Raw genomic sequence first — 14257 nt, forward strand, 5'->3', positions numbered from 1 at the left:
AGGATGTTCCCTCTCAGGATAAAGGCAGATTAAAAAAATAAATAAGTAATTGCAGCAGTGACTCAAGAGGCTTTCCAAAGCGAACCAAAGGATGAAAATTGGTTGTGGCACTTGAGATTTGGACATCTCAACTTTGGAGGTCTTAATTTGTTGGGTAGAAAAGGAATGGTAAGAGGATTACCATTGATAGAGAAACCAGACAGCCTTTGTGAATGTTGTATCTTGGGGAAACAACACAGAGAAAGTTTTCCATCAGGGAAAAGCATAAGGGCAAAAGCACCCTTAGAGATTGTCCACTCAGATTTATGTGGACAGATGCAAACTCCGTCACTTGCAGGCAGCCTCTATATACTAACATTCATTGATGATTTTATTAGAAAAACTTGGGTTTATTTAATGAAGAACAAAAGTGAGGTGTTTGAAAGATTTTGCAATTACAAGGCACTTGTGGAAAACCAAAGCGGGCTGCATATCAAAGTTCTGAGAACTGATAGAGGAAGTGAATATATCTCCAAAGAATTTTTACGTTTTTGTAGAGAAAATGGAATTCATAAGAAATTTACAGCGAGGTACACCCCGTAGCAAAATGAAGTTGCCGAAAGGAAGAACATGACAATCATGGATATAGTGAGGAGTATGTTAAAGGCAAAGCATTTGCCAAATGATTATTGGGCTGAAGCTGTACACTGTGCAGCGTACATTATGAATAGATGCCCTACAAAAGCAGTCATGAACAGAGTGCCGGAATAAGCATGGAGTGGGAGAAAGCAAGGAGGTCATTGGAGTTAAATGGGTCTACAAGACCAAGAGTAATGCTGAAGGCAAAATAGAAAAACACAAGGCAAGACTAGTTGTCAAAGGATATAAGCAACAATATGAGAGAGACTATGAGGAAACTTTTGCAGCAGTTGCTAGAATGGAAACAGTGAGAGCAGTGTTGTCCATAGCAGCACAAAACAAGTGGAAAGTTTACCAAATGGACGTGAATTTAGCATTCCTAAATGGAGTGTTAAAGGAAGAGGTTTACATTGAACAACCTCTAGGCTATGAAAAGAAAACCCAAGAGCATAAAGTGTACAGATTGAAGAAAGCTTTTTATGGGCTGAAGCAAGCACCAAGAACATGGTACAGTAGGATAGATTCCTATCTACTGGAAAATGGATTTGATAAATGTGAGGGAGAACCCACCCTCTACATTGAAGAAAATGATGGTAAAATACTGATTGTTGTGTTATATGTTGATGATGTTATTTTCACAGGTAATAATGATTACCTTATTGAAAATTTCAAAACAGTCATGAAAGAAGAATTTGAAATGACTGACATGGGTTTGCTGAGCTACTTATTAGGAATAGAAGTAGAACAAAATGGAAATGGGATTTTTATCTCACAAGCAAAATATGTTAAGGAAGTGTTGGAAAGATTCCATATGCAGGAGAGCAAGGTAGTAATCACTCCCACAGTGATGGGATTAAAACTCAGCAAAGAGGACAGCAACAAGGATTTTGATCCTAGTTTGTACAAGAGCATAGTTGACAGCCTCATGTATTTGACTGCAACTAGGCCGGATATAATGTTTGCTGTTAGTTTAATTTCCAGATTCATGGAGAGGCCAAAAGAAGCACATTGGCAGGCAGCAAAAATAATTTTGAGGTATGTTAAAGGTACTAAAAGATTTGACATTTTATATACTACTTCAGAATGTTCAGATTTAGTTGGATACACTGATAGTGATTGGGTTGGAAGTGTAGATGATTGGAAAAACACATCCGATTATGTTTTTCACATGGGCTCAGGAGCCATTTCATGGGCTTCTAAAAAACAACCTATTGTAGCGTTGTCTACAGCAGAGGCAGAATATGTGGCAGCTACAGCAGCAGCATGTCAAGCAATTTGGATGAGAAGGATGTTAAGGAGGTTATGCCAAAAGCAAGAAAAAAGAATAGTGATTTTTTGTGACAATAGCTCAGCTATTACATTATCCAAGAATGCAGTGTTTCATAAGAGAATGAAACACATTGACATAAAGTTTCATTACATTAGGGAATTGGTAAATAGTGGAGAAATTGTCTTAGAACATTGAAGAACTCAGGAGCAGGTTGCAGATATTCTAACCAAACCTTTGGGGCAGAAAAGTTTCGAAATTTTGAGGAAATGTCTGGGTATGACTGATAACCCAGCAGTTGAAATTAAAGGGGAGTGTTGAAACGTAATTTCCCCTACTGCGTACTAGTCCGGAAAGCCACTAGACTCCATCGCATCGCTTTCCTCCAAGTGGTGGTATTCTCCAGAGGGGACGCGATAAAACCCTGCGTTAACGTGTGTCCTAAGTACATTTTCCAAAACAGCTTTTCATCGGGGCGTAACGTTCATTTGATTTGGCTGAGCGATATCCGTCCGATTGAATTCAACATTGTCCACCGTTGATTGAAGCCAAAGCTGCGTTCAGCCTGCAGCAAATGAACCTTGCGTGAAGTTTTTGTTTGACCACTAGTAAAACATAAATGAAATTAATTGTGTTCGTAAAGTATTGGTAAAGAGTTTTAATTTTAATGTTTTTTTTAATTTTACGGAGATATGGGCATAGTAAAACGTATTTTGTTATGTTTTTTTTGTTGTTGTGTTGTGTATTGTATATGGAAGGTGAATCCACGCAGCAGCGTATGGAAAAAGGGCGAATGAAGAAAATCTCTTACACAGAGGTATCAAATTTTTAACGCACAATAGTGTAGAAGTAATGTTCTTTTTGTTGAGAGATTGAAATGGAATGTGTAGTAGCACACATGTAAATTTTTGGTTGTTCGTTGAATATGTTCTGAAAATATATGCAGAAGCGTAGGAGGCAGAGTATGTAATTTTTATATTTTGTGTTGAAATGAAATATGCAGCCCAGTAAATGAAACAAGAAGTTTTTTTTATTTACAGCAGTAAATGTAAGCAATACTTTACATACAATAGTGGAAAATTCTTGGTAATTTTTTTTTGTATGGAACTGAAAGTTCTTGGTGAATCCCTCTGTTAAGAGGAAGATCCTTTTGTATCAGCATTCTGGTTAATGAATACAAAGGTTTTTATGTGTGTTGAAAAACTTTGTTCTTCTTCAACAAACAATTTTAAGCTTCCCTGTGTTAAAAATCCTGTGTAAAAACATAACATTACTCTCTGTTCATTATTTTGTTTTGAAATTTACCAAAAAATTCCCAACAGTGTCATGACTAAAGTACACTGAAACGTTTTGTCTGGGTAGCGAGAGCCACGCGTATTTGAGGGACGTGACTATTTAATAACAATAAAATGTTAATATGTATTTGTTAATATATATTTAATAATTGAAGCATTGTAACACGATGAATGAATATTCTCTCGACTGGCATTCTAGCGACAGGCTTGGAATTTGACGTTATTTTAGAGAGGTATTTTAAGTTGTCAATTTGAAATTTATATATTTTAATTAATAGTAATAAATTTTATAACCTATCTTAAAATATTTAGGTTTGATGATTCCTAATAAAACATATTTAGGTTTGATGATTCCTAATAAAACAATGGGAGTAAAGTATTGTTTTTGTTTTTCTTTATTACAAGAAAAGTATGAGGTTGAATCCAGGTTCAAAGATGGATGAATTCTTCACGAAATTTGAAACATTAATTTGGGGAGACTAAATTTTACATAAATTAATTGTTCTATAACTTAATTATTATTATTATTTTAAGTTTATGTTATATTTATCAAAAACTTATGTATTTTTTAATTATTATTTATTTAATTTATATAATTTTGAGAATTTGTAAGTGCCCATAGAATCATTAATTTGTGGAGATTAAATCTTACATAAATTAATTGTTTTATAAGTTATAGATTATTATTATTTTAAGTTTATGTTATATTTATCAAAATATTATGTATTTTTTAATTATTATTCATTTAATTTATATAATTTTGAGAATTTGTAAGTACTCTTCACGAAATTTGAAACATTAATTTGGGGAGACTAAATTTTACATAAATTAATTGTTCTATAACTTAATTATTATTATTATTTTAAGTTTATGTTATATTTATCAAAAAGTTATGTATTTTTTAATTATTATTTATTTAATTTATATAATTTTGAGAATTTGTAAGTGCCCATAGAACCATTAATTTGTGGAGATTAAATCTTACATAAATTAATTGTTCTATAAGTTATAGATTATTATTATTTTAAGTTTATGTTATATTTATCAAAATATTATGTATTTTTTAATTATTATTCATTTAATTTATATAATTTTGAGAATTTGTAAGTTCCCATGAAGTAGACGTTAGTGAATAAGTTTTGAAACCTAAAAATAATTTGGAAACTTTGACTTTATGTATTGGATTCTCAAATTAAAAATTTAGATTTTTCTATAAATTTGTATATTTTAAGAAATTTATGAATCATTAAATTTAATTATCAATAATTATTAAGTGAATAGTAGAGAGTTGACTCCATCCAATATTTTTGGTAGTATATACAAAATAGTTTAGAATATTCTTGATAGTATACACAAATCAAACATTGAAATTTATTTTCCAAGATGAAAATATTCTTTTAGGTATAAAATTTGAGAAAATGTTTACACATCAAGAACTTTGGATTTCTCTAGTCATTTGGTAGATCCATAATCAAATAGATATATGTTGATTCTTAATAATACTATTTACATTATATATAAATTTCACATCTCTCCATGTAAAAAAATTATTATTCTTTATTTTATTAAAATGTTTATAATAAATCAAATTACATTTTAACATGGGCAAGGATATATTTTATTTATAAACTACATTGTAGACATTTTTCTTTTTTTAATACATTTTTAAATACATGTTAATAATTAAATCTTACATATTGAAATATTTTATTTATAATTTACATTGAATTTTTTAAATTATTATTGATATTTTAAATATACTATATTAGTTTTATATTAAAAATATTAATAATTATATTGATATATAATTCATATTAATATAAATTAATTGTTATTAATATTCAAATCATTTTCTAAAATTTAATAGTGAAATATATATATATATATATATATTTTTCAAATGTGTTACAACAATATATTACTTTATATAGATATCAAAATATTTTATTTATCACTAAAGGTGAAAGACTTTTACATCTTTGTCATATTAGCTATAATATAAACCAATTGAAAAAGTCCAATAAAATAGTTAAAACTAAAAAAATATATATTCATTATTATTTTTCATTAGAGGTAAATTCTTTATTTTTCCTTTAAAAAATATTTTATTTTTATTTTGAAAAACACCATATTAATATTTCACAATAATAATTAAAATATTTAACTAATATACATATAAAAAAATATATAATTTCTTCAACTTTTACCATAAAAGTTGATACGTAGCATGTACCAATATATAAAAGAATATAATATAAGTAAATTCATTATAATTTTAAAATCATGATGTACGATGATGGATCGATTTTTTAAAATATAAACCTTAAATATTACATCTTTCAAAATTTGACGATTCTAAAAATATAATAAAATTGAAAATAAACTAAATTGATTATGTATTAATTAATTTATTCCTTTTAAATATAATTATTTTCTATTAATATTTTGAGGGAAGAAGATGGTTACGTACCGGGACAAAATTCCATTATTCTCAAATATTGTTCTCATATTATAAGATTTTTGTATTCCCCATATTTTTTTTGTATCGAAGCTTTTGAGATTTATGTGAAGTGAATAGGTAACTATTCCTATAATAAACTTATTTATTATATTTTTTAAATTATAATGATTTTAATATTTTTATAAAAAATATAAAATTTGAATTTCTTCTTAATAGAATATATGTATATGATTTAATATATAAACATAGTATATTATAAAATTATTATTTTTAATATATTTTTGTATTGTTTTTCAAATTATACATTTTGTATTTTTAACATATTTTTTTTATCTAATTTATTTAGATTTAATTTGCTGCTAATAGATCTACCATGGAGTGTTTATTCAAACCTCAATCAAGGTATGGTTAGGTTATGCACAATTTTACAATAGGGTTCATGTTAACCAACTCTTCCTTAATATTTGCTAGAACTTACATAGACATGGTGAAAAATTCAATCAAATCCCTAGACCCAGTCTCTCATGTATTGATAGATATGGGGAGAGTAACTTGCATGTAGTTAACCTTGTCAATTGGCACACATATTGGCATATGAAGCTGGTTACAATCCTACTCCCAGAGACCTTGTACATGCCATAGAAAGAGAACCCATATATCTTACCAAACATAAAACATAAGAGAAATCTAATGTTAAACTTTTGAGTGAGTTCAAATCCAACTAGATGAAACCAAAGGCATATAAGAATTGGGGGAAACAAATTAAAACTCACATAGAAAGAAATGGATTCCTTACAATAATAAACCTTCAACGTGACCATCTCCTTTCGACATGTTCATATTGACAAATCCCTGGTTGATAGCTCAAAGTTAAGCTCACTTGACCATGAAAAATAGGTTTGTCCATAAAATCCACTAGCATTTACCTAAAATGTGGCTCTATATCTTCTCCTTTTTATCAAATGGTCTTACTTACATATCCTTCTTGTTGATTTGATAAGATGTATTTTGACACCTAGGGCTAAGGCAAGCTAGGCTAAAGCTTCAATTATTGACCATTTCTTAATTACACCGTAAGGCATTTCCCTTTGAAAACAACTCCCCTGTGATCATTCACGGATCTGTTATTCACTGTGAGATGGCTTGTTAGACGATTGAAACCTTGTCCACCGTTTGATGTCACCACATTATTGTCCATCAATCAGTTTCGATATTATTCAGTTTTCATAACTCCTTTGTGGGTCTCTGAAGAAATTTCCTGCCATGGGGCTCATGCTTCTCTGAAGAAATATCATTTGTTGAAGGGTTGCACACATATTCATAATTCCTTCATGGGTCTCTAAAGAAATTTCATGCCATTGGGCTTGTGCTTCTCTTAAGAAATCTCATTTGTTGAAGGGTTGCAGACATCAAACGGTTTTCAGGTGTTGTATGGGAATAATTATAACGGGCCTGTGGAGGACAAACCGCTTTGAAATTAGGGGCATTTGTGGACAGAGACACCACTAGAAGTAATGTGTCACCTACAACTTCTACCAGTTATTCTACTGCTTTTACAATAAGAAAATGTCTATCCAGATGGGTATGTAGAAGATCCAACCTAAATGAAGGAAAAAATGTGTGTAACTTTTACGGTTAGAGGAGTAGGAGGAGGAAAGGGTGTAGTTCAACAGCAACAACATGGCAGCACCAGCAGTAATAGCACGACAACATCAACAGTAACAACACCGACAGTAGCAGATACCCAATCCAAATCCCAGGAGGCCCTTTCTCAGCAAGAGGATGGTGCATTTGAGGGAGGCCACTACTATGAGGGCACATTTGAGGAAGGCCACTTCTATCTTGTTAGTGGATTTATTAAATAAGATAGCCAATCCAAATCCCTGGAGGCCCTCTCTTATCAAGAGGAGGGCGTCTTTGAGGAAGGCCATTGCTATCTTGTTTATGGCTGGACTAGCCCTAGCAATCTGGCATTGGATGCCTTTAGAAAGGTAGTTTCAATTGAATCCAAATGCTTGATATTAGGTATAATGCCAATAAAATTTTGTATGACATAATCCCCATTAAAAGTTTATGTAAGTCAGGCATTTATAATTTTTCATAAGAAACTTCAACATAAGTTTGAGTGTATTTCTGTAGTGGGAGATTGATCTCAAATATTTGATGTTTCTTGAAGTGTCATTAGTTGTTATATGCAGTTGATATTACATGATATGATTCCAAAGTTCATATGAGTTTAGGAGAAGAAACTAATCAAAAGATTTTGATTGCTTCCTCAGAGTTCTGTATCAAATTTAAAGTGTTGGCATAGTCATTTTGTTATGCACATAGACTAAAATTTTCCTTTTTGTTGGATACTCAAATAGAAACTAAAAAATTTCTGGAAAAATTAGTTGAGGAGCCAGGGAAGCAGAAGGTTTGATGTTCTCTCTTACCTTGTATAATACTTGAGAAAGTGGCATACTGTAATGATCTATGTGGGATGCCATTTATTGGTTAAGAGTTAGAACAACATATGTTTGATGCACTCCAGTAGTCTAGGTATCTAAGCCTCCAATATTTTCAGGACCTCGATCCTTTACCATGGTCTCAATTTTAGAGTTGTTTTTATTGAACTAAATAAGTTTGTATATAATCTAACAAAATTAGATTCTTGTATGATATTCTAGCAAAAGTATCGTAACATTAACGATTTTTCTGTTTTGCAGAAGGGACATACACAACTCAGAAATTAGACAGTGCGTGTCATTTTTTGGGTTATCAATCTCGTGACTCTTTACCATCTAATTTTGATTGCAACAATGCATTTGTAAGTGCAAATACCATTATAATTACACGAACAGTTCAAATGTGTTTAAAGTATAATGAGCTAATAAACTGGGTACTTGGGAAGCTAATCAAGCATTTCAGAGTAATGTGTAGCTTGAACAAGTTGATGCTCTTTTCTTATAGACTCTAGGTCATTTAGCATTATGTCTTGTCATACTACAGTTACATGGCTACCGTTACAAACCTTTTTCAACCAATATTTGTTTCTTGTGATTGCTTCTAGTGTTGGGATCACTTCCATGGCAGCAAGGGTAGTCTACTATCGTTTTGTTTGGAAAGTGCAAGTATTGCATGTCTTGGTGGGGAAATGTCTATGTCTCTATGTGTAATGTGCTATAATGGTTGGAGTAGCCATGATAAGAAAGAATTCAGGTTTAACACCAGAAGACATTTTCAGGGTCAGTCACATTGCATCAAAGTGTCCAAAAGAGAAATTATGCAGGAATTACAAGAAGCTTGGCCATCTTGTAGTTGATTGTCGCAATGAGCCTGTCTGTAGCATGTGTGGTAAAATAGGTCACATGGCAAAGGAATGTTCTGCTCATGAGCTAAGACTTCCAAAATCCACACTCTGAAAGAAGTGCTATTTGCCTAGGCATATTATGCCAGACTGTCCTAATAATAAGGCATGCAATAACTATGGCGAGACTAGCCACTTGGCTCGAGATTGTATGAATAGCCCCGTTTGCAATGGGAGGATGTGAATTTGAGCAAGATGGAAATCATCATTGCTGCAATAATTGGCATTGGAGATACTATAGGTCATCTCTTTGAAGCACTGTTTTGAGTTAATTCATTGCTTCCCACTTATTTCAGGCATTAAACAAGAAAATATTTTTTAAGGGCAATCTCTCATTATTATTTAGATTACAAGTTTTATTTAGTTTATTTTTTGTTCTACGCTGTAATCTTTGAAGCGATTGTATAAGGACAAGTAAAACAAAATTTGCTAGAATATATGCGTTTTTTCACAGATCGATTTTGACACACCTTCTTGATAATTTTATGGATGATAACTTTAATTCAGTCCATCAAAAACATCTAAAGTAATTTATCTAAAGATATAGGATTTGTAGCAAAATGGTCATAACTCGATGATGGATTGAAGACAGATGGCCAGTGCAATCTTCACTTCTATGAAAAAATATCCAACCTTCCCTTGATTGATTTTGTTAATTTTTTACTTGTTTAGCTTTGGCAGTGTTCTCTAGAGTAGCAGGGCACAGTCAGTGACCAGGTACTGGAAGGAAGGATTGACCCTTTGTTATTTAGGGGTTATAGTTGGGCCCACACAATTGCTAGGAAATTTTGAGCTATATCGAGGGATTGGATGGTGAAAAGAAACAGTTGATAGACAATTCAATTGGATTTTGCATGATGAATGGTAAAAAAATGAGAGTTGCTACTATCACTTATCAAACTCTTCTTTGCCTAGCTTAAACTATACATGGCATAAACAAGCTTCTGGTTAACATTGTGTCTTCAAGGCCTTAAGCCAAAATCTATGTAGGGTCCTTACAGACAGTAAGGTCCCAATCAACCAGTAAGGTAGTCTTTCAGTCAGGAACAACCCAGTAATGTCTTATAGGACCAACTGTTTAGATTTTGTTGTCTGGTTTCTCATTATCATGTTTAAATTCAATCATTTAAATGGAAAAAAAAAACATATTTTGTATGCTTAATGTTTTTAGAAAGGTAGTTTCAATTAAATCCAAATGCTTGATATTAGGTATAGTGCCAATAAAATTTTGTATGACATAATCCCCATTAAAATTTTATGTAAGTCAGGCATTTATAATTTTTCATAAGAAACTTCAATGTAAGTTTGAGTGTATTTCTGTAGTGGGTGATTGATCTCAAAGATTTGATGTTTCTTGAAGTGTCATTAGTTGTTATATGTAGTTGATATTACATGATATGATTCCAAAGTTCATATGAGTTTAGGAGAAGAAACTACTCAAAAGATTTTGATTGCTTCCTTAGAGTTCTGTATCAAGTTTAAAGTGTTGGCATAGTCATTTTGTTATGCACATAGACTAAAATTTTCCTTTTTGTTGGATACTCAAATAGAAATTGAAAAATTTCTGGAAAAATTAGTTGAGGAGCCACGGAAGCAGGAGGTTTGATGTTCTCTCTTACCTTGTACAATACTTGAGAAAATGGCGTACTATAATGATCTATGTGGGATGCCATTTATTGGTTAAGAGTTAGAACAACATATGTTTGATGCACTTCAGTAGTCTAGGGATATAAGCCTCCAATATTTTCAGGACCTTAAGCTTTCACCATGGTCTCAATTTTAGAGTTGCTTTTACTGAACTGTATAAGTTTGTATATAATCTAACAAATCTAGATTCTTGTATGATATTCTAGCAAAAGTATCATAACATTAATGATCGTTTTGTTTTGCAGAAAGGACATACACAACTCAGAAATTAGATAGTGTGTGTCATTTTTTGGGTTATCAATCTTGTGACTCTTTACCATCTAATTTTGATTGAAATAATGCATTTGTAAGTACAAATACCATTATAATTACACGAACCATTCAAATGTGTTTAACGTATAATGAGCTTATAAAGTGGGTGCTTGGGAAGTCTATGTTAATATTGTAGTTCCACATAACATGCTTAATAGTTGTAGGTTTATGACAAACCATGCATCGTCCATTTGTAATGCCAGTACAATGAATACTTTCATTATTTTAAAACCATTATGAATAATTCTAGGCATGCAAGGGGCATGCAAGGATTATAGACTTGAGAAGAGTTTATTCGTAAATTACGTAATGAATGAGTGAAGGAACGAACGAGCATTAGGAGGGAGTTACAAGGGGTTGGTTTCTTCTGACAACATTGGTGATGAATTCATTTTTTTCATGGACCACGAGGTTAAATAAATTCCCCTACCAAGCAATTATTCCTAAACAAGCGATTTTTTCTGGACTGAACCATTTCCCAGACGAGACATTCCTGAGTACTGACCTTGGTCTAGCTAGTATTAAGATTGCTTAATATTATTGTGTAGAAAGCTTGTCATTGTGCAACATGGCATTGAGTGAAGGATAGCAATAAATAGAAATATAGAAAGGCCTAGAGAAAGATGAGAAGGATTTATGAGCCCTTGCAGTCAAAGTTAGCATTTGAGTTAATGAAAATAAATGAAAGCCAAAGAAAGGTGTCTGAGAAATGAGGCAGGAAGAAGGTTGAATGATATGCATATTTGTTTCTTGTGATTGCTTCTAGTGTTGGGATCACTTTGATGGTAGCAGGGGTAATCTACTATCATTTTGTTTGGAAAGTGCAGGTATTGCATGTCTTGGTGGGGAAATGTCTATGTGTCTATGTGTAATGTGCTATAATGGTTGGAGTAGGCATGATAACAAAGATTTACGTTTAACACCAGAAGACATTTTCATGGTCAATCACATTGCATCGAAGTGTCCAAAAGAGAAATTATGTAGGAATTACAAGAAGCTTGGTCATCTTGCAATTGATTGCTGTAATGAGCCTGTCTGTAACATGTGGTAAAACAGGTCATATGGCAAAGGAATGTTTTTCTCATGAGCTAGGACTTCCAAAATCCACACTCTGCAAGAAGTGCTATTTGCCTGGGAATATTATGCTAGACTGTCCTAATGATAAGGCCTGTCATAGCTGTCGACAGACTGGCCACTTGGCTCAAGATTGTATGAATAGCCAAGTTTGCAATGGCAGAATGTGAATTTGAGCAAGATGAAAATCATCATTGCTGCAATAATTGGCATTGGAGATACTACAGGTCATCTCATTGAAGAATTTTTTTGAGTTAATTCATTGCTTACCACTTCTTTCAGGCATTAAACAAGAAAATATTTTTTAAGGGCAATCTCCCATTATTATTTAAACTACAAGTTTTATTTAGTTTACTGTTTGTTTTACGTTGTATTCTATGAAGTGAGTGTATAAGGACAAGTAAATTTTTTTTTTCTAGAATATATGTGTTTTTTCACAGATCGAGTTTGACACACCTTGTTGATAATTTTATGGATGATAACCTTTAATTTAGTCTAGCAAAACCATCTAAAGTAATTTATCAAAGGATATAGGATTTGTAGGAAATGGTCATAACTCGACGATGGATTGAAGATAGAAGGCCAATGCAATATTCACATCTATGAAAAAATATATGACTTTCCCTTGATTGATTTTATTAAATTTTTACTTGTTTAGCTCTGGTAGTATTTTCTAGAGTAGCAGGGTGCAGTTAGTGACCAGGTACTAGACTTTCAAAATGCAAGTCTCACCAAAAGACATTTTGATGGTCAATAAGTTCAATCGTGGGAGGTGGAGCATCTGAAACACATGTTAATTGATTGGCTGCAGGAAAACCTTGCAAAGTTCCTAAACATTATGTTCGTAAATCTTGCAGAGTTAGAATGGCTTGAACTGGGATAAAATAGAATATAAATAGATTGATTTTTTAAATGTTGACCTTATTTTGCTCTGGCAGTCTTCTCTAGAGTAGCATGGCAGAGTCAGTGACCAGGTACAGTAGCAGATCTGTACAACAACAGTAAGGGCACACTTATTGCTTTTGAGATTATGGCTAATATACACTTGAGGCCATGTGTCAGCCCTCTATTTGAGGTCTCAACGTTTTTATTGAGCCTACATATTGATAATTAACCCACCTTATTGTACTTATCAGTTATCAATGTTTGACTATGTTGGACTAGTCATTTGAGTCCACGTGTCAGCCCTTTATTTGAGGTCTAGTGTTTTTATTGAGCCTACATATTGATAATTAACCCACCTTATTGTACTTATCAGTTATTAATGTTTGACTATGTTGGACTAGTCATCTCATCATCTGGGGGCTAGCACTCTAAACCTGAATGGAGCTTTAGGTGTAATTTTTTATATATATAAAGTGTACACCATCCTCCTCATTTGTAAATTAATCACTCAAGTTTTTATTTGATAAAATACCTAGGGGTAATATTACTTATAGTGCCCCTGTCTTGAATACTTGTGTTTTGATAGTGATCATCATTTTTTTGTGTTGAATTTCTCTTTCAAGCACATAATATGGGTTCATACATATTGTGCTCATTATTGAAGTGTTGTCATAGTTTTCTGTTGCACTGGATTAGGGTTTATCGTATGTTTCACTGTAAATCCACTATCTTATAATCTCAACATGGCATTAGAGCTACTGAGGACTCTTCTTTCTATATTATGTATTGTTTCAGAGCTGTTCCAGGTTTGAAGCTAGGGTAAATTTTAGGTATGAAACTAGGTTTCATCATTCTATTTTGCATAACAAACTATTTTGAAAGGTTTTTTATCCTCATTTCCTCTAGTGCCCTTTTTTCTTGGCTACTTGTTGGCCTTTTTCAGTAGATACAAGGGGTAATTTTGTAGGTTTGTGCCCTCCCTCATGGCAGCACTCTCATTTTTTCTTCTTGCAGCCAATCATTTGTACCTTTTATGGCAGTACTAGTCTTATTAATGGCAATTGGTAAATGTTTGTTTCCTGCACTTATGGGCCGAATATCATTTGTGGGCTAATCCATAGGAGGCCCTTCAACACATCAACATGTCAATGTGGTGAGATAACATGCAATGACCCATAGATAATAAATGCAAGGAAAATATGATTTCAAAAGCATAGCACTGAAATCACCGGTAATGTTAGTATCCTAGTGTAGGGATGCTATCACATCAACGTGGGGACTTGGATCTGAAAGTCAGCTTCCAGGTTGGCAAACCTTTCGGTGCAGATGTGCTTTATAAAACATATATT

This window comes from Pinus tabuliformis, chromosome 6 (genome assembly GCF_031772625.1).
Source record: "Pinus tabuliformis cultivar Carrire ecotype Pingquan chromosome 6, CPIR1, whole genome shotgun sequence".
Classification (NCBI taxonomy): Eukaryota; Viridiplantae; Streptophyta; class Pinopsida; order Pinales; family Pinaceae; genus Pinus; species Pinus tabuliformis.